Genomic DNA, 25,609 nt, shown 5'->3' on the forward strand with positions numbered 1-25,609 from the left:
TAATTTAGACCAGAGGTATTTTTAAGGTGTGTGGATGTGGTTTAGCACTGGATTTGGCAGTGGTAGGTTAACAGTTGGACTCGATGTTCTTGGAGGTCTTTTCCAACATAAACCATTCTGCATTTCAGACATTTTCTCACCTGTGGTGTGATCAGGTCCTGGCTGTTAATGTTCCTCAGCATGGTGGGCACAGCCACTGTGTCACAGTAGATGTATGTTCACCTCTCTTGCACTTTTGTCCCTTTTCCCCACACAAACTTGAGCCTGCTGGCCTGGGAGCTGGACCCAGCTAGCACCTACAGTGTTGCATTGGTTTTGGTTACCTGACTTGAACTCCTTTCTTGCTCTGCTGGGGATTGATGTCTTTGGTAGCTGCACAACCTCTTGGGTCTCTGCCATGGTAGCATGTGACATTGGAAATTTATGAGCCAGAAATGTGCTGCTAAAGGACATTCATTTAAACTGAAGGAAGAGAAATAGGGAAGGCAACTTTACTGTCCTGAGACTGAGAGGATTGGTTTCATAACCTAAACCATTGCTTTTATCATTAAATTTTCTTTTTAGTTGAGAAAGAGATGCTATCATCCTCCTTAATGTGCCCATAAGAAATGATAGCAAACATCATCACATTGTAGCTCTGTTCTTATGAGTTTGATGTTGTGAAATGTCTTGCTTTTGGTTTCTTCTATGCTGACACATAAATCATTTCTGAAGGAAAGCTTGTGCTAATTTGTAGACATGAAATTAGTACAAATTTGCCTGTTATTGCTGACGTAATTTCTTCTTTGTCTGACCTCATTCACCTGGCATTAAAATCATATTACTGTATCTCGTTTAAAAGTTGCTATAGCTAAAAGGGAAAACCTTTGCTTTAAGTGTTTTGTTGGCTTGATCTAATCTATGACCTTAATGTCTACTCTGGGACTGGATCCAGATCTTCAGTGCTGACAAGTGCCTTTTAATGTCATTTATTTATTATGGGGAAAACAATTTAAAAGCTTAGTTATTAAAGCCACTTTTTATAGGGGAAAGTAATGAAATTGCCTGGTCTGAAGGTAGAAGTTACACAACTTAATATATAGTTTTAAATAGCATTATTAAACCCAAATACACGCCATTAAAATCATTTGAGGTTTATTTGGTTACAAGACCCAAGCAGAGTTCCTTCTAAAATGAGACTTTGTAATGCAATGGCCAAAAGTTGCTGGTCTGCCAGCAGTGCAGTCTGCAGGTTACAAGTAATCCAGGTTTTATTAGTTTGCTATGCCAGACTGCCTGCCCTTGCACTAAGGCCCTTTTGCTTGAAGCCCAAGGAGGTTTGCAGCTATTCTCCATTAAAAAATAGGCATGAGGTTAATTGGAGTTATCTGGGAGCTGATTGCTGTGTAAATAGCAATATAAAACTAGATTGAACTGAAATATGCAATAACATTTGTGATGGTTTTATCCTTCTTCTCAGATTTCTGCTTTGCTTTTAAGTTATAAGGGTGCAACACACACTTAAAAGTTTTAGATCCTAGAAAAATTGGTATGTGAGCTAAATTTGTCAATTAAAACATCCATGTCCTTGCATACAAAAAAAAATTTATAACTTTTTTCTTTTTTTTTTTTTTTAAGAATGCACAATTCAATATTGAATTCATGAAAGTTTGTTTCTCTTAATAATTTTGGTTAAGGGAAGAGTTGTCAAGTAGTCAACTGGTGTGTAAAAGAAAGTGTTGAATTAATGTTGTGAAAGAAGAAAAGTAGTTTCATTAATTCCAGAGGTGATTTTACTTTTTGTTTGATTTAATGGCTTTCACGCCTTGATTTTCATTAGCATGCAAATATTTCTTCCTTACTGTGCTCAGTGTTGAAAAAGATAAAATAAAGCAAAATACAAAGAGAAGCTATGAAGACAAATCTTTTTCTTCCAGAGAAAAATGTAAATGTTATCAGTACTAGGAGAAATAATATTAAAAAAATATATGCTTCTCAGAAAAGTGCAGTAATCAGAGTTTTGAATATTTCAAGAACAATTTTGTTGTTACATAGATATAGCTCAATCAGAGCAGGAAAAATGCAGTATTGATAAATGATGATGCCACCAAGTGAGATATTTCAGGTGGTATTGTCACCAAAGTGTATTTCTAGAGCTCACAGGAACTAATCAATGCTAGACTACACAGGAGTGGTAACTTTCCTGGTTGGACTTATTTTACCTGCTGTATTTCAATGTGTTTATTTTTTAATAGAAAATAAACCATCATTTCTGGGATATTTGGAAATGATAACTTTGACACCCATTATGAAACACCCTTCTATTTCCTTTTTCTGGATGGAGGTGTGAGAAAGAAAACTCATTTTGTTGTTGAGAGAATGTAGTCCTCTATCTTTTTTACAAAGGAAATGTGCCTTGAAAAATCTATGGCTGCACTGCATCTCGGATCAGCCTATTTTTATAACTTCATACATATGTTGCAGTAGGAACTCGATTGCTTTGCATGTAAAATTTAGTGTTGCTGATGTTAGTGGTACTACTCTGTATATTATTAAAATGGCTTGCTGCAACATTTCCAGCTTTAAAAAAGTAAAAGTGGGAAGAGCCCTGTTGCTTGAAGCCTGCTGGCAAGAAGGTAGGTGAGAGAAGGGTACGTGCATTAAGAGGGGTTGCAGTCTGAAAGTGAAGCAGAAGGTGCAGAGGCCATCAAGCAATTAAATTAGACACATGCCTAATTTATTAATTCATGCACATACTCCATATTTGCTTAAGACTGAGTATTTGAATGGTCTCAATGTCAAAAGGCCTTCTTACATGCTTGAGTTTAAGTGACTTTATAATTCTTGGATTATTAGGAAGAAATTCTTTACTGTGAAAATATTGAAGCACTGGAAGAAGTTGCCCAGAGAAGCAATTGATGGCCCATCCCTGGAAGTGTTCAAGGCCAGGTTGCCTAAAATTTTGAGCAACCTGGTCTAGTGGAAGGTGTCCTTTGCCATGGCAGGCAGGGTTGGAAGTTGATGAACTTTAAGGTCCCTTCCACCCCAAACCATTCTGTGAGTCTCTGATTATGTCCCTAGCTGTCTTGGAAAAATATTGCTCCTAATAAATTCTTATAGCTTGAAATAGGAATGAAAAATTTTAAGCCACCTATTCTATCATTAGAAGAAGGAAATAATGAGACAGAAATTGAGAACCATTTTTTAACAAATGCAGTCCCTCCTCCCAAAGCACACTTGTAACTCCTTGTTGGGGTTTCCCTTTGAAGTCTTACTGTGGTTTTGCCTGACCTGTTGTTTTGTTACAACACTCAGATGTGCTTTTCCCTCCCCACTGCATACAGATGTCTCCTTTGGATCTTCCCCTCGCTTCATGATCTAGTGCTTCTGACCTCCACTTGCTGATGTGCTTGGTGCCTCCCCACTGTGACCAGCTCTTGCTGTCCTTCCATGCCCTCCTGTCATGCTGCAGGAAGCCCAGGTGCCTCTCACCAAGTCCTCCTGTCTCTGGCAGGGCTCTGCCCATTGTCTCAGCCCTGGGTCCCTTCGATCTCACCTCACTGCCAACCTCATCCCATTGTACCACACCTTTGCTGGCCCTGGGCCAGCTGCATGCGGTGCTGTGCTGCCAAGGCTGGTGACTCTCTTTGCACAGACTCACAAGTGGCTGGATGGTTTCCCATTCTTCCCTTGTATCCCAGTTTTCCTAATTTAAATGCTATGTTCGCGTTTACCAGCTCTTTTCATTTCCCTCCTGCTCTGGTTTTTGTGGCTCTCCTGAAGCTGAAGCAAAGTGCTGCAGACCCACTTTCTGATTGAGATCAGAATGGAAGCACAAGGCCCAGGACCCTAAGAGCAGCATTGGAAAGCTTGTTTCTGTTTGGATCACTTACCAGGACAAATCTTTTGAACTGCATTAAAGTTTTGAAAAATGAGTTTCCCTTTAAAAGCCTTGCATTTTCTTGTGGTTATAGGCTGAGAACTGATTTGGACGTGTCCCAGAAGTAGAGCCATTTGGCTTGCTGTTGCTATCTAGAATGGTCACCAAAGACAGCTTTTGTTTTTTAACCTCTACAGAATGTTCCCTGCCCGTAATTGATGTCTGATGCCAACCTTAGATATGTACATGGTGTCTCATGGGGAGAAGAAAATCATTGCAATAAAGTTAACATTTTAGTTACTGATGTGTATTTTCCAAATGTTCATATTTACTGGAAGAAACTTTAATTATTTCATTTTAATGCAGTTAGATTTGTTCTTATGTCAGGCACAAATGAATCAGTGCTTTTCTGGCTCATCACAGTTATTCTCTAAATAATTTTTATTATTATATCAAATCTGAACTATTGAATAGGAATACACTGAATTACAGCAGCTTAACTATTTTTATTTTTATTTTGTACAGCATGTTAGATAAACACTTCTTTCATCCATCATGGGGTACTGTGTTTTGAACGAGAATTTGTGTTTTGGCCACATACATAAAGATCTACTTGTGGATTGAAAGAATATATATCACTACTGCTGGTGAAAACATCCTTCCCTTGCACTTCCTCAGGACCTGCTGGTGCTTGCTCCTATGCTACAAGATTTTACCTTCTGGAGATTTTCTTTCTAACCATGGTTAAATGGCAGCCTGAAGATAGCCCAGGTTTTAATATCGCCACTGAGCAGAATAACACAAATGTCCTGCAGTGTGTGTGTGGCAGATAGTGGATAAATTAATTCTCTCCTCCTCTGGTATCATGGTTTTTAGCTTGGAGCTCTGCCAGTCCAGCAGGAGAGCATCCTTCTCTTAACTCTTTTCCGCCATCACCATCTCATGTTCATGGTCCAGTTCCTTTTCTCCCTCTCCCTGCAGTACCTCAGCTTTCACTTGGATGTTTCTTCCAGATTGACAATTGATAAAATACAGAGTAGTCCTCTTAACTTCTATGTTTTAATCTTCTGTTTACATATTAAACAATTTTTCTTGCTTGCTGCCTTTCTCTAGGTTCTCCTTTTCCCCTGGTTCCTGTACAAAATATAGTCAGAAAAGGACTTTTATTAACTGTCAAGTTTTCAGACCAGTACCTCAAATTCATAAATGGCTCTTGTGAGCTTTTTATCTTTCTAAAGGCTCCCTTTTGTGGTGACACTAAGAGAAAAGCAGTAATTGCTAATTACAGGCCTGCTGGGTGTCCATGGGCTTCTCCTGCCTGCCCTGCTGCATCCCAGGAATTGGCTCTGGCTCCAGTCCTATGCCCCTGTTGCAATATCTGCCTTGAAGCAGCACTTGGGAGGGATGCAACTGCTGTTCCTTCCTACAGTGACATACCTCCTCCTGGTAATGAAAGCAATATACCATTAACAGGCTCTTGTAAAGCAGAGAAAAGCATTTTGCAGTTATTAATCAGATCCAAACATCCTTATTTCCACCAGCAGGAGGCTGGGCTTTTATATGCAGAGATCTATTATCCTTTCTTCTATGTGCCAGAGAGAGACTTCTTCTGTACAGACTTTGCAGCTTCTTCCATATGCCTTCCCCAGCTGGGATGGTGCGCTTTGAGTCCAGTGATGATGATAACTATTATTTTATTATTATTATTTATTTTTGCTAGCGCTTTGTGAGAGGTAAATTTCTCTCCCTTTAGGGTAGATTCTACCTGGTATGGAGCTGAGATACATCCTGTCTTCTTTTGTGGGTCTCAGAAGGTAACAATTCAACACAACACATTGGTTGGAGCAACAGCAGTTGATGGAAAACACTATACCAGCACAAATCATTAAAAACAAACCCAAAAACCCAAAAAACCAAGAAATCCCCCAAAAATGTACTATTGGTTTTACAAGTATCCCATCCTCAGAGATGGTGTCTGTGGCCTCTTGCCCAGCAGAGAAAATTTTTCTTAATGACAGCTCCCTGGGAGGACCATTGGAAGAGATTGCCCCTAATTAATTGTCTTCCTTCAGCATCTTCTCAGCCTTTTTCCTGAGAGATCAGGACATCTCATTTGCTCATGAATCCTTCCCCCTGCCCCAAATTGATAAAACATGTGCCCAGAGTTCACCAGACACTTTGGCAATTACATTAGCAGAGGTGCTGCTCAGGTTTCTGTGTTGCATTTGGCAGTGTCACCCGTGGTGGCTGCAGAGGAGATGGTGAATAGGGTGGCTGGTGGTCAGTGGCCCTGGCTATCATTGCCAAGGGATGGAGGGAGGAATGCTTTAGGAATGCCAAGTGAGTCCCAGGCATTGGTGGCTTTGCAGGGAAAGGAAACTGCTTTTATTCAACTCTGCAAACACTGCAGAGAGTCCTCAAAGTCTCTGAAGCTCAGTAAGTTGTTCTTAAACTATTTAACTCTTGAGTGTGAATATTTGGTATAAACATAGCTGTTCAGCTAAAAAAAAACAAAACAAAAGCCTTTTTTTTTTCTGTGTGCATTTTGTTCCTGAATTAGGTTTCCCATGATTAAAGGGTTTGTCCTCTTTCCTCATTTAGAAGTATTCCCCCACCTTCTTTGCAAGTGTAAATTGCTCTCCTGTAATGAGATCAATGGACCTTCACTGATTTACAGTGGTAGAGAATAATTTGGCTCGTTATGCATTTGATGAGATATGATCTGTGGTTATCTTGGCATGGACAGATAGTAAAACATTAAGAACTAATAAAAAATGTCATATTCTCCAATACTGTGCTCTGGCTGTGTATACATGGATAAATTATTCCATACAAGTGGAGGAAAAGTATCCATGGGTCAGCCCAGATGGAGACTTTTCTCCATTTCCTACTTCTGTTGTGAAACTTTGTTTTGTCAGTCAGGGTAAGTAGAGGCTGTGGTTCAATCTTGGGTGTCCTGGCAAAGTGCAGCTGCTCTTTACACAGGCAAAACTGGAGGGTTTGATTGCGTTTTTTTTTTTGTCTAATGGAAACACAAGTCCTAATGAAGTCTCTTACAGTGGTACCAGGATGAGGTTAAGGGAGATTGTTTTGAGTCACAATCGGGATTTAAAATCAAACAAATCACCTCAAAATTGGTTTTTCCTGTAATTTGGCTAAGTAATCCATTGCTCTTTGACAGCCAGCTGACTACAGGGAAGGCTCTTGCATTCCTGCAGGTTTGGTGCAGATCCTCAAAAATCTCTACCCCTGTGACAGCTCTGGTGAGCAATTTTTGCTGCCTGGAACTCTTGATCCTTTGGGAAGAAGTTAAACATGCTTTCTTAATTTTACTTTTCCTCCAAAAAAAGTGTGTTGCAATGGTATTTTCTGTGATATTGATATGTGTTCCATCCCTGGTATTGGGAATTTTGGAAAGGGAAGTGAGAGTATAAGATAAAATTGATTGTGAGATGTGAGGAATGTACTTTAAAAGCACTAATGTGAATTATGTGCAAGTCTTTTTCTGTAGTTTGGTTTCAGAGGTGAATAATTTTTGTTTCTTAAGTCTATGTGTCTCTCAAATTCACAATTTAGGAACGTGGATATTGCTGAAAACCTAAGGTAAGTTTGAAACAGCTCTGCTGCTGACCAGCTGGTTACTGCAAGTTCCTGCAAGTTCTTTGTAGAAATACATTGTTTCCTTATATGCAAATGTTTTTACCCTCTGTATAACACTCTAACGACTTAGATAAAGATCTGGTTTATTCATGTCTTGCATGTAGAATTTTCTGGACTGACTTTTTGCCCTATACAGTACACGTGGCATTTTTACAAAACACGCTAAGAGGAATGGGAATAAAATGTCTAAAGGGATCACCTTGAGCTTAGAACCTTCATTGTTATAGTGTAAAGATTCAGAGAGTTTTGAGTTTTTCACAACGTGGGTGCCACTGGTGAGTAGGGTTGGGTTATGTCTGTTTTCAGTAATGGCAGAGCTCTTTAGTAGGTTGAGTTTAGGTTTGTTTTGATTTGTTTTGGGTTTGTTATTTTTTGGGGGAGGGGGAGGAAGGCGTGGGCTATGGTTTTGGTTTTGATAGAGAACCCTGTTGTGCTTATGAGATTAGAATATTTTACACACTTTGTGGATTAGGAAGCGCTCAGGAGAACAAAGATGGTTTTGGTAAGGTGAAATAATTCTCCAGCCTCTTGGAGAATTGAACCCTCCTCAGGAGGCTTGGATTAAATTCCTAGGCTATGCTACATTAAAATTGCTCTTTTCCTCCTCTCAGTTAGTGCTGATGACCTGATGGGAGTGTTTTAGCTGCTCAGTGAGGCCTCCCTGCTGTGAATCAGAGAAATTCTCTGGTGGCAGGAACCACAGATGAAATATCTGTGAGTGCATGGCAGCCCTTGGGGCTGCATGCTGTGGATGCTTTGCTTTGTTGATCCAGCAGCTTCTTTAGAATGAGGCATAGCAGCACTGGGGTCTGTGCAGAGAGCTGCTGCCTGGGCTGTGGCTGTGCAAACCTCCTGCGCTCCAAATCCAACAGTGACATCTCTGGGAATCACAGACATTAACTTCCTTAAATACTCTGGATTTTCCATGATTTCATGGCTCTGTCTGATGCCTCTTGTCTGCTGTTGCCAAAACATTCCTCTGGTTTTCAGCCATGATACTTGTGAGAAAAACATGTTTGCAGAAGTGGAAGGGGTCCTTATTTGATGAGGCCAAACCAAGCTGAGGTCAAATAGAGCAGTGGGTTGTTCCAGGGCATCCTGAAGTAGGTGGGAGCCTCGTGTGCTGGCTGGTGCTGGCAGAGGTTTTTCGTTTACACCATAAATTTCCATAATTGGGCAGGACTTTATTTTGCTGCATTTTGTACCAATTTCAAACTAGAGTAGGAAATTAAGGTTTAGGTGTTCCCCCTCCTCCACTCCTTCCACAAGAAATGACAGCAAAGGTTTTTAGACTTGATTTTCATTTTTACTATTATTTTTTATTCTACCTAAATGCCTCATTCTGCTTCTAGTGACAGTGATGGGAGGAGTAAATGCAGATCTGCCAGGACAAGTAAGCTCTTGGTAGGTTTTTCAGATTTGGTTTTGCTTTTTTGAGAGTATGCTTCACCTCAACACAGATTTCATTCACTTGTGTTGCAGGTCCAGGAATGGGAAACCTTGTCTCAGGTTCTGTAGGATATTTGTAACTAATGTGAGCCAGCATCCAGGTACAGCCCCTGTGTCCTTGGCATTGTGCTCCAGTAGTGCCCAAGCACAGCAGTGACAGCAGTCTGAAGCAGGAAGGATTTGGGGTGCTGAAGGGATTTGGTGTGGCATGTTCTCTGAGTGGCAGATGGAGTTCAGTACCTTCTCTGATGTCACATGTGATTGTGGTGGCAAAGAGCTCTTGGATAAGGTTCCCTAAGCTTTTGAAACCTGAGCCTGGTTCTTTGAATTATTCTCTGAAGCTACCCAAAAGCAAATGCAAATCTTTTTCATCTTTGGTAAAAAGCAACGTGATCCAAAATATCGTGTGTTAATTCAGTGGCTGCATTTCTTCTTGTTCCTGAAAACTTCCCAAGTCAAGGCTGTGCTCTGAGCACGGTTTTGAGGTACATCAACCAGTTTTAGAACCTACAGCTTAAAACTGTCATGGGGTTGCTCTTCTCAAGTACAGCAGAATACAAAATCTGATCATATATGAGAATATGCAGAATAATATTAGGAAGTGAATAAACTACATTAAAAATTTTTAGTAACTTTTGTAGGACCACAGTCTTTATGATGCCTAAAGCTGTTCTTTTAAAAATCTTTTATTGGAATCTGTTTTTTTTAAAATTTTATTTTACGTGTCTATCATTTCATGCTGTTTAAGATTTCACAAGTGAATATGCTCTGCTTCTGTGGAAAAAGTTAATAAGCTGCAGATGTGATTTCATTCTCTCCAGAGGTAAATTTAAACCTAGTAATTCCTTACAGGCTTTGAATCAGTCATTCTTCTTTTCTTTTTCTTAATACCTAGCTGATGAATTACAAAAGTAATTCAAACTTTGTTTTCGATGTCTTTTCTGCTGGTAGCTGGCAATTCTTTTGCTTTGATGCATATCAAATCACGGCTCACTGAGGCTCCTCACAAACAGGAGTGCAGAGCTCTCACATTGCCGTACTCCTTGGGGTTTACACTTTGGGTTGAGAACATGAAGTCATTGAGGACTCTTGATCTTAGAAGCCTTAGAAAATTTTGGTTTTGAAAAAATGAATTCCCACCACCCCTGGCTATTGCTTAGAAAGTCATTACTCTATTGCTGTTTTTTATGCCATTTGCACAACCTTTCAGAATAATATGCTTTAGAAAATTGTGCAGTGAGTCTTGACAAAATCAGATTGAAGGCTCAAATAACAAAGGCTGAAATTGTAATGTTCCTACAGCTAATGAAGTGTAATTTACCAAGTCAGTTCAATAATTTGCCTCTAAACTTCAGAGTAAGGTTTTATTCAGTGACTGTCAAATTTAAGATACCCCAAGCCTCGCAGATGAAGCAAAGGCCATGTTTATAGCCCATTTACACTGGGAACCAAACTGCCTATGTGGAGCTGTGCCAGCTTGGGACAGATGAGAAACTGGCTCCCTACAGAGAGTATCAGATCTGTGTTTTTCACATCTAGTTTTTGACCCTGACATCCAATGCAGTAACCACAAGTGGAGCTGAACTGCTGGCAAACAACTTTCCTTTTTATTTTTGTTCCACAGTAGAAACGTGTCAAGTACAAATAGTGAAGTTCACCTGCTGTTGTAGCAGCCCTCCTCTCAGAATTCTAGCAGAGGACAAGATACCAAATGCAATCACACCAAAAAAACCCTAGGAATGTAGCAGATGGGGCTTTAGTAGTTTGGGAAGGGGCAGAGGATGATGAGGAAGCAAAGCTGGCCACAGCAGGGACTCTGTTAAAGTATTTTGTCAGACAAGCAGCAAAACAGCAATGCCATTGGTGTGGGAGGTGATTACACCCCAGCTGAGATCACCATCAGCTGTTTGGGGTGGGGCCATGCATTAGACCTCGGGGGGAAGCTAGTCATATCACTTACTGGGTCAATTAAATACTGTAGGAACACAGCATCCTACCTACATTGCTGCAGTGGCAATGGATGGATTTACCTTCCATGAACTTTACACTTGAGAAACAAATTCATTCTCCATTGTGGGCAAAGTGTAATTAAACAAGAATCTCAGAGGGATGAATCAGCTAAACCTATTCCTTTCTCCAGCTTCCTGCTTTTTCTTCAACTTTTGTGTCTAATATTAATTTGATTCTTTCAGAGACAGACATTTTAATTGATTAAATATACCCTAGAGGTTGATAATATGTTGCCAACGTTTTTAACAATATGTTCCTTAAAAAAAATCATCCATCAGCTTCATGCTTTTCTCAGAGAGGGGGAAAAGAAACCTGTCAATTCTATGTCCTTCATCTTGTTCCCCAAAAGATCCATCATTTCTTCTTGTTGCACATCTGGTTTAGTACTTCCTAGTTTGTGTTGATTTTTTGTCTGCCTTCAGATGAGGGTAGTTAATATTTCCAGAAGTGATGATGGAAGAAACATACCCTTTTCCTTCTGTGGGAAGTGGTTTGGGGGACCTTTTCTAATGAAGGCTTCATGAACTTGCAGAGTTTGCCCTGCATTAGTGGGGCTCCTTTGAGAGCAGTGGGCACTGAGGGGCTCCCTGAGTGAGCAGGACTGTCTCAATCCTAGGCTTGGACACGAGCTGTTAAGAGGTGTGCTGGGTTCCAGGTCTAGATGGGCAGTCCTGCCAGGGACTTTATTCTCCAAAGACTTTTCCCTTGGTGAGTGTGATTCCCATTCACCATTACAGTGCCATGCAAAGGAATGAAGTTTTTAGGAGTTAGGGAGAGCCGCAAAAAACTGCACTGGTGGAACAAGAGGGAGTCCTGTGAAGCTCAGCATAGAAAAATGCAGAGAACTGCACCTAGGAGGGAATAAGCAGTGGCTGGGGAGTGGCTGCCTCTGTAACAGGACTGCAGGAAAGGACCTACAAGTCCTTTTGGTGGACAAGCTGAACATAAGTCAGCTGTGAAGGGCAACGACAGAATCACAGACCATAAAATCATTTAGGTTGGAAAAGACCCTTTAGATTATTAAGTCCAGCCATAAAAGTAACACTGCCAAGTCTTCCACTAAACCATGTCCATGGTTAAAAAAGAGCACAGATGGAATGTCAAGAGAAGTTCCCCCTAGTCAGCAAAAGACAGGTTATATCTGGAGTCCCATGCCCAGTTTGTTCCCATGGAAGAAAGGCTTTCATTTTCAGAATGAAGGTTATCTAGATAGCAAGGAGGCTGAAGAATAAAATGAAGGACCAAGAGAGGTGGAAAGTGTGATTTTATATATCTCAGAGAAGAAAGTAATCAAAGAGCAATCTTATGAATTGTCTATAAATAAGGTGGATCAGCCTCATCCTGGAAATGTACGGTAGCAGGATTTCCTGCTAGGTGTAAAAAACCAAATTTCATTGTAAAGATGATCAAATATCAGCAAATGTTGCCCAGGGAGTATCCAGTCTTCATCCTGGAAGGTATTCAGAACTTGACAGAACAAATGCTTGAGCAGTCTGATCTAACTTTGAAGTTAACCTTGCTTTCAGCAAGGAGATAGGACTTAATGATTTTGATTCTTCCAATCATAATTATTCAATGATTCAATTCAAATCCTATGCTTTTTGAACCCTTTTATTTTTATCAGACTGCTAGTCAGGTGTTTCTCATGGAAAATGTTTTTCAACACAATTTCTCCTGATTTGAAATACTTCAGCTAACTCTTTTATCCAAAAGGAGTCTATTTCTCACCTGGAGGGGAAGAGAAGGGATTTGGGCTTTTTACCAAGCCAAAATGATCTTAACCTTGTTTTCAGGAATGAAAGGATAATATATTGTTTTACCTATATTAGGATTTTTTTCTGTTCTTTCTCAAATGTTCTGTTGTTCTTGTGCTTTCAGGCAAAGCCTATTAGCTTGGCAGGCTGCATGGCTTTTTGGCAAGGCCTTACTGAGTGAAGAGCTGCACAAAAAGTTTAAGTTTAATGAGGATTTGAGTTCAAGTTGGTAAGACTAGGCATGGATGGAAGGGAAGCCTCCGAGTAGAGACTGTGATGAAGATCAGAAAGTGGGGGAAAAGAAGGAAGCAGGACAAAAGTCAGGGGAAGGGACTAGAGAGTGATCTCTTTGCTTTGTCCTAGGTAGGACTTGTTAAAGGGTGTGCTCAGAAGCTGACCAGCTTCTGTTTATATTTTGCAGAAGGGCTGTGATAATAGGGCAAGGCCATGGGGGTGATGAAGTAGCAGGCTGGGCTGGACTGATCCGTTCAGTCCTGTCCATTACTCTGAAGTTCCCTACTGGGGCTATGTCAATTATCTGAATTTTTCCTTTTCTGAAGTTTGAGCTGTGATTTGAGAATTTCAGTACAAGAATAATGAGCTGCAGCTGAAAAGTATTGGGATTGTGCTAGAAGATACCACGTGGTATAAATGATCTTGCCTGGGTGGCACCAGTTGGGCATCCCAAACTGATGGATGCTTTTGACATTCATGTGTGTGGCTCAGTCCCCTGTGCAGAAAATGTGGTTGGAAAGGTGGCAATTATCAGTATTGATGGCTGTTCTTGCAGTGCTCGTTTATCAGTGTTAAGCACCACAGGAAAGGAAGTGAGGAAATTGATAACACTGTCCTCATGACTCAGTTCCTTAAATACTCTTTACCTTTTCCACTAGGCAGCAGTTCCCTCCTGGCCAAAAAAAAAAAAAAAGAAGAAAGAGGAAGGTTGAACATAGTGCATGTAGAATGCAACTTAATTCTGCCATTTCTAAGTATTGACTTCTATAAGGTTAATGTATTCTGGTAGGTAATTTTATCTATAAAATTGTGTTCCTATTAGATTGGTCAATATTTTTGTTGTAAGCATTGGCCCTAATCATTCCTCTGAAGCTTCTCAGTCTGCTTGCATTACTCAGCATTACTGATGTAAAAGGAGAAGTCCAGGTTGTCGTGTCCAGTTTGCTTAAAGAAAAGGTAAAATTATCTTTCAGAGTCTGAGTGGACTGTTCTGCTGCATGGGTTTCCAACAGTTCTTTAACCTCACTGATAGTGAATACATGTTTCTTCTGAATTTTGGCTCCTGCTTGTGATACTGTTGAAGCCTTTATTTTTAGAGTTGCTATCTTTTCTCCTGCTGCCATATCTGTCTGCTGAGTGTTGCACTCCTGCCAAGTTTCACTTGCTCTAGACACAACATAAACATAATTACATGAAAGAAATGTGAATTTCCTGGGATTCGCTGTGAAAAGGGGGTTTAGTTTCAAAATAATTTCACTTTAGTACTGTTCCTAGTCTTAATTCTGGCTGTATAAAGCAAGGGCTACCTGTTGTTGATGTATAGCTTTAGGAGCTTTAGCTCCTTTCACTGCCTGAAGTTTTGAGATGCTACAAGAGAAGAAATAATAAAGTAGCTTTATGTGTATTAATGGGAAAAAAATTGTTATTTTCATACTGACATCAGAAAGGGATCACTAAAACTGTGAAATAAATTGGGTGTGAGGGGGAAAAAAAAGGAAAATACAGGAGAAAAATATTTTATCTTTCTTAAAAGGAAGGTGGTCCTACTAGTAGATGGTACTAAGGACAGAAAAGATTTTATTCATTGTCCTCTGAGGTCTGTCTTCATCCCAAGGTCATTAGTTTTCTGATTATTAAGACTATCATGTAAACCACAATGAAAATTTGGCCATGCTTTGAGAAAATAACTTTGATGCTAAGAAAAGAAAAAAAGGAAAAAAACACAGCAAAACAACAACCACAAACAACTTTGTTTTACTTAGATCAGTTCAGAAAATGCCTGCTTTTAGTTAGCTCTGATGAGTAAAACTTTGAGGTTGAACTTGTGTAATGTGCTTTACTTGATACTTGAACATTGCTTTGATGACTTTTTTTTTTAACTTGTGGCAGAGTCAAGGAAACAGAACTGAATTGGTAATTTGGATGAGTCCTGGCATCTGATCCAGTGCTGGTGCAGATGGATGTAGCTGCACATCACAGCTATTGTAGCAACAGAGATCCACTGAAAACAAATTTTTGTTAGGATCTAGGGTAGATGTTATGTAAACACATAGGCAGCTGATTTAAAAATTAAAAAATAAGAGAGGCTCTCATTGAGAGACACAGAAGTAGTGGAATATAAAATGTTAATTTTATTCCTGATGCTCTTCTGTATGATGTAGGACTGTCTGATATCTGTTGAGACTAAAAAGGGTTTGATTCTCGCTTATCTAGATAGTTTTCTTCAGCTGGGAAATAAAGGTGGTGCCACAAGCAATGATGAAGGGAAGGAACTGCATCAAGTAATTGCAAAACAAGGCATGGATGAGCCCTAGTACAGAAGACAAGGCTCTTGGGGAGGCTGCACAGTTCATGGGTAATGTTCTTCTCTAGGATCTTTAGATTAAAACCAGCTCTAGAGAATAGGCCCCAAACTACTCCCATCCTGAGCTGTGAGCCCAAGAAAATATTATACTACCCTTGACCACATGTGGAGCAGTGTCTTGCAATGATTTAAAGGAAGGAAAAAAAATTCTGTGCCCATCTGTGTGAATCTGTGAATATTGGCAATGTTTCTGCTGGCCTGAATAACTTTCAGGCTAATTTCTGAAGTTCCTGGCAGAGCAGCCCTGGAGCTGTGGGGGCTGTGCCCTACTCTTCCCTTCCTCTTCACTCAGAGGCTGATGGCAGCTCATGCCCTGCCTGTGCTCAGCCTGACATCGTGCCAAAAGGATGCTCCTTGTGCCTCCTCTCTGTGGAGGGGGACAAAAAATATGCTTGGGAAAGAGGGATAGTCCAGACCACGTGTTTTGAAAGTTCTCTTCAACAGGGAAGGATTGGTGAAAACCCAGCTCTTCTGTGTCTGCTCATTGCATGCTAAGATAAGATAAAGTTGTGAAACGGAGCAACCTATTTAAAAATATTCTTCATTGTTAGAGAAAAACATGGGCATGAAAGAGGGAAAGACGGGGTTGTGATGTGGGCTGGTCGTGCTCTCATAGCACCCATTTAAATTCCCATTTATAGTTTCCTAATACACTCATCTCCTTTTTGCCTCAGAGCTATTTTAATTGAATTTGCTTGCTCTGCCTGCCATTTAGCTGTGAGCTGCCCTGACTAAAGGCAGTTCCAATGCAATAACAAACCGAGCTGTTTCACTAAATTTCCGGCATTAGGAGCAGCTGACCTTCATGTGCTGCACTGGGGGGGTCTGTGGGGTCTGATGCTGAGGGATGCACTCAGAATCAACTGCACACGTAGCTTGGATGAGAAATTACTGTAATTGTTTTAACTGTCCATATTAAACACAATTGCTGTCTTTTTACGTGCTGGTGTGTTTGTGTCATTTTCAAATATTGTCTGCATTTGAATTGAATTATCAAATGGGCTGAAATGGTAACCTAGAATTCTTTTGGGATGAGTGTGTATTTTGTAATAATTAGTTCATTGCTGAGCATAATTTAGCTCTTTCTCTTGAATGTACTCTTTTCATTTATTTAGAAAAAAGTATTAAAAAAATTCTCCACAAATACAGCACTGCTACTCTTGGATAAAATGCAAATAAAGGAACTGAGTCAAAACTGTACAGCTATTAAAATAGTCTTTGTCTAATTTGCAAAACAGAGCAGTCAGACAATGCATTGTTTCTCTGACACTGTATTTCTGTTGGTTTTGTTGGGCTTGGCCACCCTGCACAGAGCAGGGACAGCCTTTCATCATTAAACTGATGAGTTTTCCTGTCCTTTTGAATAGTGAGGACTTCACCTACTGAACTGTTGAGATTAGACCTCTTTGTTGAAGGGAGGAGTAGCATGTTTGCTTATGTAAAGGTACTGTGGCAGACAGTATGGATAGAACAGACTTTGTTTTTTTCCACCTGTGTTGTACTCCTGATAGTCTGTTTAAGGCCCTTGTTGAGTGAGTGATACGATTTTCAAACAGGTTTAGAAAGTCTCTGTTGTTTCTCAGTGGCTTGGTTGGAAAAGAATGTGTTGAGATAAGGCCTGTCAGTATTGCCGATGGGCAACCCACGTGCAAACAAGCAGAGAGGAGGCTTATTTGTGTGGTTTATAATGCTGCTGTAATTCCTAGTTTTATAAACAACCCAACTGTCCAGGCAGAGAAGCCCTCTTGTGAAATCCAATATAATTATTGGCTGCTGCCAGAGAGCAGAGTATGCGTTAGGAAATGGTATGGAGGAAGCAGGGCTGCTTCTGTCTGACCCCTCCTTTCCTCTCACCAGCGTGCTCAGAGTCAGTGCAGCTTTCAAATCTGATTTGAAACCTGTTTGTTTAAGCAAACTGCTGGCTCTGGTCTTGAAAATCATAGAATCATTAAGATTGGAAAACGCCTCTAGGACCGTTGGGTCCTATACCCCAGCTCTGCCCAATCTACCACTAAACCATGTCCATAAGTCCCACATCTACATGGGGGTTTTTTAACACTTACAGGGATGGAGGTTCCACAACTGCAGTGGACAGCCTGTTCCAGTGCTTGTTATCTTTTTCAGTTAAGAAATTTTTTCTTAATATCCTTCTATTGCTTAGAATAACTTGAGGATACCACTTCATAAAATCACTTACTAGAGAACATAATAGGTCTTAGAACAGGGGGATGCATTCTCAGTGTTATAGTGAACACTTGGACAAAATGTCTTGATTTCTTTTTCTCATTCTCATAGCCATGATTAGTTTGAATTTCTTCTATGCTAGAAAGTAAACTTTATCAGAGTACAATGAAGACTACAGAAAGTAAGGAAAATTATAGTCTATAGAGGTATAAGAAGCCTGGGTAAGAGCAGGCTTATTGTCAGATAAGATAGACAAATATTGTCTGTCCACTAAGGAGTCTGAGATATACAATGCTATTATTAACTAAAAGATTTTTAAAACTTTTCTTTGTTGGGGTTTAAGAAATGTCACATGACTCAGCATGATTCATACCACCTCTCCTTCCCATGCCTAATTTTCTCATTTGAGTAGCTGTTACAATACTCAGCTTCCCTTCCACGAGTTTTTTTACTACTCTTTGGAACCATAAGGTTTAAGCAAAGTAGAGATGTAGGTGGGAGGAAGAAGAAAGAATTGAAATTATCTAAGAGATGTGGTATATTTTTATTTCCCCAAATGTATGTGTATAAAGAGAACCCAGTGTAGAAACAAATATAGGAACATTGGAAATTTGTGAAAGAGAATATACAATACAGTTGAAATTACCTTATTGCTACGTTGCAATGCTTTCAAAATACTTCTGCTGATAAAAATTTCAGGCTGGTTTTATTTGGCTCCACTTTTTAGTATTTTCATCTCATCTATTCCACAGAACCTAGATTTCTCAGGTCAGATTAATTGTTGGTCCTTCATAACGAACCAGGTTGATCATATCTTGATAATTAAGATGAAGTCTTCCAGCAGTGTGATCCTGGGATCCTCTGGAGTCATGCTCAGCTACCCAGGACACTGAAGGTGTTCTTCACACCTTTCCAGCTCCCTTGAGCTTGAGTGCAGGGCTTGTGGAGGTGAGTTCCCACTACAGGTGGGAGGTGGAGGTGCTCTCTGGGCTCGTACAAGCTCAGCACTCACTGTGTGGTTACAAGTAGCTGTTGTTTCTCCCTCTCACTCCGCTTCAAATATGACATCTCTGTGCACGGTTGTTCCCCATCTGTAAAGTTCTCAAATATTTGCAAAGGCCTAAGTGTAACTATAACCGCTTTCTGTGGTCTAAGTAAATCCTATCCAAAATATTCCTTATTATTTAACTTAGTAATGCTGTAGGCATTTCAGAAATGTCTCTATTCTTCACTTTTTTTTTTCTCTTGGAAGCAAGCAAAAAAACCTGAACTTTTCCTTACACAGGGCAAGTGTTTTATAGGTTTCAGGTTCTGAAAGAGGTAACAAGTGGTTAAGAGCAGTTGCTGTACTCATGGTAGAAAAGCTGAGGGTATTAAGGACTTCAAAGATAAGAAATTAAGATGTAACATGCTACATTATCTTACCATAATGGCTCAGTTTGCATGTACATAATGCATGGTAACTGCTGTTTTATGGCGAGTTTCTCAGATGCTGTAATTGCCTGGTGAACGTTGCGTTGCTCTGTTCATCGACTGATGAATTCTATACAAACTTTAGACACATCACATAATGGGATGTCTGGGAAGTTGCAAAGTGAAAATTTTATTTGATAAGCTGAAGTAAAATTGATAAATAATAGGGAACATAATTTTAGCTTTAAAGATGCTTTGAAGAAGGTAAGTGAATAAAATATCCACATTGATGATGCAGCTTTTGCAACAGACCTTGTAATTTACATGCATTTCAAGATCACAGTCAATTACAGAAAAACAAAACTTTGCTTTGCTTTACTTTGTAAATTCATCATTGGTGAGTTTAACTTCAGAAGTCCTTACCTTAATCATTATAGCTGACATACAGCTATAGTGACAGTCAGAGTATTTGATTTCGTGGGTGTTGTGGAGTATAGAAAATTTATTTCTCTCAAAGGCTAGACCTTTTGTCATGTTATTCATTCCAAGAATTGCTCATCAAAAGTTTATTATTACTGTTGTTCTTATCATTATTATTTGCTACTTATTAAAAATAGGGGAAAGGAAAACAAACTGAAAACCTACCAGTGAGGAATTCACTGATGACATGAGAACACTTTCTTCTTGAAGATAATTTCAGAGTACTACATGAAAATGATCCTGCTCTCTGAAGGGGTTTGGCACTCTTGCACCCTAAGAAATGCATCACCACAATTGTGGTGGATACTCAAGGCTGAGCTCTCCAAGAATAAGTCACTCTATCTCCTGCCTTTTTGTCTGGTTGGAACACGAGAACAAGAGCTCATGTTTCATCATTCCTCTGTATAATCACTTTCAGGTTCCTTCAAAGCATGGCAGAATCCCCCACAACGGAAAATAAAGCAAGACTTTGTATTGCTTAATGCAAAGCAGAGGGTGGCTGGTGCAGGGAGAGACACAGAGGCTCTGCACCATGAGACACTGCCACAGCATCTTTGATGCTAAGCATTCCAATCCATCCTGTGCAGTGCCATGACAAATAAAGACAAGCAGTGCTGGTGGTGTAGCCATGGTGGTCTAGGATGGATGGTCTAGATGAGCAAAGCTTGCCTCTCTGTCTAGGGGACGGGTTTTTTGTTTTGCTGTGAGCCCGAGTGGGCAGGGATCCTGTTTGATTTATCGCAGTGTGTGTGGTGATAGACAGTCAGCGTGAGCAGTGCTGCCTGTCAGCTCACACACTGCCAGGGCATGTGCTCCTGCCTGCCTTGTAGAGTGATCCAGAGGGCTACTCAAAGCACTGAGCTTGCTGGGGCAAGCATGGAGTGCAGAGGACTAGGAGCAGTAATAAAACCTTATGAACGCAACCTTTCCCATATTTCATTTTCATCTTTCCAATTTTTCTCCCCAAAATGTGAAAGGAAGATAGGAGAGCAACTCATTGAAGTCATCTGAACCCTCTGAAGGCTGTTTTATGAGTTCATTTATCTGGCTTGCTTGTGTTTCTTTGTAACTTCTTTCTTCTGCTGTTCTTCTGTTATTTTCATCTATAAAAATAACTCTTAGGCTATAGATTAGCTGCTGTACAAAGAGCAGTAAAATGGCCCAAACCTCCAGGAATGGACTTAATAGCAAAGTCAGAATTGGAGGAGTTTGGGACATTTAATTCCAAACTAATCGAGTTATAGAATTTTCTTGCAATTGTAAAGGCAACAACTGTGCACTGCATATTGTGTAAATGTAGTGCTTCGTATCAATGCCACTGTGTTTTTCCTTTGAGAAAGTATTTGTAGGTTTCATTATGTCTTACACTGTGTGTCTTGTCAGGAGAAAACAATGTCTTAAACTGAAAATGCTCCTTTTCCAGCCTTGTTGCCCTTGTCTGGCACCTCAAGCATCAACAAGGTCTGGTTGCTTTGCTTGAGAAAGGACTGTTCATTCATGGCAATTGCAAATTTCTCCTAAGCAGATGGGTCAAGATACTGAAGTGCAGAGTGATGCAATCCATTACCATGGTGCCATCAGAGTAGAGCGGGCAAGTTGGCAAACTGAGGACCAGCCCTGTGTGTAAGCCCTGACACTGTTGACATGATTTTATCTTGAAACAGAGATTCCAGTCCTACTTTTTCTGTTTGTTACTTTGTTTTGAGAGAGGAGCTACATTAAAACCCTGAAAAGTGGGAGGGCTAGGCTACTCTGGTTGGTGTGTTTAAGAGGGCCTTGGAAATAATTTGACTGAAGTTTGAGAAAAATTAGTTCAAATGTGGAGGAGACTATAGCCTGGAACTCTTTGGTTCACAGGCCCTTTGTAAATATATTATTTTAGTTATGGATTTGAAACCACTGACATGTGCTTGACTTTAACTGTCACCAGTGGCTCTGTGTCAGCCCTCAGGTACACTGAAGGGATGCTTGCTTATTCCTGGATTTGGGTAAGGAATGGAAAGGCAGTGTGTGCTTTGTGTGGTTTTGCTCAGCAAATAGATTTTTCAACCTGAATATTTGTTCTTGTTTTAGTTTAGAAACCTTAGAAACTTCAGCACACAAATTGTTTTAGTTTTGGTTTGTTTTTTTTTTTTTCTTTTTCTTGAATGTGATGACAGGAATTGTGACATTTACTTTTCTACCAAAAAAAATTGTGCACCCAAAAATTAATTTCCTGGGAAAGCAGCAGAGCATCTCTTCTTCTAAATGCAGGATCCTTATGTAAGCTTGTGCATTCCTATCAGCCTATTTTTCTGAGTAACTTTTTTAAAGCAGGCGAGCTGGCCTGATGCTTAAGGCATCGAGGATGTTGCTTGGCAACTTTGGGCTGTGCATGCGTTTCTGTGGGAGCAGCTGGACAGATGTTTGCACACAAGCTGACTGGGAGCAGAGCCTGGTGGTCACCAAGTAAACCCAGTCCTAAAATTATTGTTTCAAGGGATGTGTGATAAATTAAACATTTGCACTGTGAGAGGCTGTTCATGATACTTGTTATTTGAAAAGTGTAAAAAGCTTTTCAAAAGGTGAGAGGCTGAGATGCCTTTCTGGCTATTTTTTGGTGCCTAGGGGACAGACACATACCATTTGTCATTTGGGTGAGTGAAATTTGTTTGGTTTAAAGCTGTGAGTTGAAGATGATGGTTTGTTATGGTGTGTATTGCCTTTCCCCACCCCCCCAACTGTACCAGTGTCATTTTGATGCTATTAAGAGGATTTACCCTTCAGAGATTCCAAGGCAGATATCACAGAGCTGTTTTGTAGGTCTGTGTCAAGTTAGCAACTGGCTGCATTTCAGTTAGAAAGAAGACAGTGGAGTGTGACCCTCTGCTACTTTCTATCCTGATATACAATTTGCTGGGTGCACACAAGGCATGTAACTTTAAGGTATGCCACTATATTTGCTGAGGAAAAAACACAAATACCCTGTATCAGTGAGTAACTTCTGATTTTTCCCCATGAGTACTGATAGTGAGAGCGAGTTGCAGAGGGAGTAAGCTGTTGAAGCAGAAGGAAGGAATGAATGTCTCTTCACTACCTTCATGTTAACTGGCAGTGTCCCATGAATTGGATGTGAGACTTAAACTGTAATCTGGATCAGATGATGTTTTAATGCATTTTGAAAGTGTCTGAGCAGCTATGAATTTCAGGTGGAGGAGCTCCTGGCTATGTGCAGAGGCTGTTTGCTGGTGCTGGGCCAGCCCCTGTGAGCCCCACTCAGGTGGGGGCTGAAGGATAAAGGTATAATTTTGATCAGTTGCTCACATAAATAAAGGCTGATGCCCAACATCATCTGATGCCAGCACAAGCTGGCATGGCCCCTGACAGAGGCAGTGGTGTGATATTGCTGTCATTTTCACTGCTCATGTCACACCACACCACCCACTCCTCAGTCTCATATTGATGAGCTCTCACAGGAAATCATAGTGAGCAATTGATCAGATTTATTGCTTCTCCTCTATTTTCAGTTCTAACTTGAAAGGGTTTGCCTGCTTCTTCCCACAGACTTAATAAATATTTGGAGTGGCTTAGTGAAAGGGGCAGGAGGTGGAGGTGGGAAGGAGCAACCGAGAAATTGTGGATTGATAAAGAGGTTTCTCCTGTTGGTATTGCAGATGTCTAACTGGGAGAATGTGGCAAACTGGGCCAGGGACAGGCTGTGAGGAACAAGGGTGACATCTGGCTTGGTGGGCTTGGAGCCACCAGGCACAGCCCCAGGTCCTTGTTTTGTGAAGAGCAGCCACTTCTGCTGTAAAGTTTTGTGCAAGGGAAGATGTAAGAGCAAGATGAGGCAGCATACTGGGAACAACTGTGCACTTTTCTAATTAGAGACAGAGAAATTACAGTGCATAAATTGGGGGTTTGCTTTGTTGCTGTTGTTTTCTTCAAAAAGTATATTTGATAGATTAAAAACACCAGCCCTTCCTCTTTCTGAGAGTTTACTTATTGTTGTCCAATCTGGGTTTTTCTACTCTTCTGTCACTCTGGGAGATTAAAAATGGAGAGGGATAGCTCAACAGGAAAGATAGTGAACCTAAAGTTCTTGTTTAGACATGCCAGGCCAGAAATGTTTCAATTGTAAGGAATCCTTGAGCCTAAAGGAATCCTTCAACCATTGAAGAAAGCAACCTGGGACATCTTAGCCTATAAGACAACACAGATAAAGGATAAATGTGTTCTGTTTCAAGCAGGCCTTCTTATCCTTTCCCAATAACATTTTAGTATGATGATAAACATTCATTGTATTTTAAACAAGAATCTACTACTGCTTCCCTTAATTGCTTTTAACCTTAATTAGGATGAGAGCTGAACTGTGTTGGGTGCTATGCAAACACTCATTAAAGTTCCTTCTCTCCCTGGTAAATCTTGCAGCTAACGAAGACAAATGATATGAAAGCAGTTGGGGGCTATGCCTATTAACCTGGCCACTGCAAGCCATTTTATTATAGGTGTCATGAGGAAGAGACATCTTCCTCATGGGATTTGTAGAAGGCAGTTATGATTCAGGATGGCATTTCTATTTCTGATAGTAGTCCATAAATTTGAGAATTGATTCTTCTTTGACTCAGTGAGACTCTAGCTTATGCTTAGGTAAACTTCATCTTAAATCTTTCTCTGAATTAGGTGAAAAGACATAGAAGAGCTAAAAATAGTTTTATAACTAAAATGCAAGACTGGGTTTAATGGTATGGAAAAGAAGGAAGGAGGCAACCTAGTAAAGGAAAATAGTCTGTGTTGACCTCCATAGAGATGGTTGCCATCTGGGAAGTTTGTGGTCCTAGAGCTGCTACTGGAAAATGAAAATTGTCCTTGCCTCCCTTATTGTTGGGCTGTTCAGGAACACTAATGAAATGAAAATAAATTTGTACTGACTGCATATTGTACTGTCGGTTTCCTGTAGTCAGCATATATTAAATCAAGCTACAGTTAAACTGTATTAATGACTATGAATAAACAAAATAAATAAAAAATTAAAACCTTAACTGTGATTCAAAGCTTCAGTTTATTATTCTCTCTGAAAGGTAACTCTCATATGTTTTGGTCACAGCCTCTGGTTCATCCCAAAGCATCATGTATCTATAAAATGTGACTCCCTTTGGATCATAATGGGGGCTGGAGAACTGCAGCAGGAGGTAATCCTTGATAATCCAGTTAATGCTTTCAGCCAGAAAGTAGCCACAGATATGAAAGTGGCAAAGGGCAGTGCTGAATTAATTGCAGTAAATCTTCTATGGGCAGGATTTCAGTTGCACAGTGCTGGGGCCAAATTTACTTATTGTTCCTTTGCTAGTTTTAAAATGGGGTGGATTTGGCAGTGACTGGCAGAGAGTTACAGACAACAGACCACATAAATCTCTTCTCTGAGGTCAGTAAACCAGTGTCAAGAATGAATCTAACCTGCTGTGTCACTGAGTTCTGCTTAAAGATAGCTCATCTACAGGTTTACTACTGACATATTTGAAGGCAATGGTAATATTGGCCAATTAGTGGGCATTATGTTTGTAGTGAGTGAAGACAGAAATAGAAAATTTGGTTTGATTTCTAAATCTTACCTTCATCTGTTCACAGTGATCATTCTTAATTATGAGAATTTTGTTTCATTGCCATGCAGAAAGTTAAGCTGCATGAGTCATGGACAGAATGGTTTGCTTTTAATAAATGGAAGTGGATACGGTAATAATAAAAAAAAAAAGAAAAAAAAAATCAGTTTGACTCCAAACCCATCTGCCCGTCTAGACAGATAGTGCCAAGCTCCTGTCTGCTAAGAAGTATCTTCTTAATAATGCTGTATTAATGCTAGGACTTTTATAGTACTTGCCATTTCTCAAAGTGCTGTGCCCAGCTAATTCATCATTGGCTGGACTTAAGACGGCTTTTTGCTGAGTTTGATAGCATTTTTGTGTCTTGCTTTTCTGTTATGTGCTATTTTGAATGCCATGTCCAATCAATTAGAGAATCACAAGAATGTTTTAGGCATCAGTTCCCAGAGCTGGGCAATAATCCTTGTCCCTGTTCTTCCAGGGTTGCCTATTCATCTTTTCCTGGCAGAGACCATGTGTCTCCCCATTCCTCTCCCCTATAAAAAAAAGTCCTTGTAGTGGCCAAATGCTTTGCACAGGCCTGTTTTCCTTACCACTGTTTTCCTCTGAGTGGAACCCTGTG

General features: G+C 40.1%; 1 protein-coding gene across 1 annotated transcript in view; it reads right to left on the reverse strand.

Annotated features, from left to right (window-relative positions):
* LOC143695712 (uncharacterized) overlaps positions 1-25,609 on the reverse strand; it is a 50,499-nt gene that overhangs the window by 20,896 nt on the left and 3,994 nt on the right. The gene's annotated exons all lie outside the window — the stretch shown is intronic.

Source organism: Agelaius phoeniceus, chromosome 1 (assembly GCF_051311805.1).
Source record: "Agelaius phoeniceus isolate bAgePho1 chromosome 1, bAgePho1.hap1, whole genome shotgun sequence".
In the NCBI taxonomy this organism is placed as follows: domain Eukaryota; kingdom Metazoa; phylum Chordata; class Aves; order Passeriformes; family Icteridae; genus Agelaius; species Agelaius phoeniceus.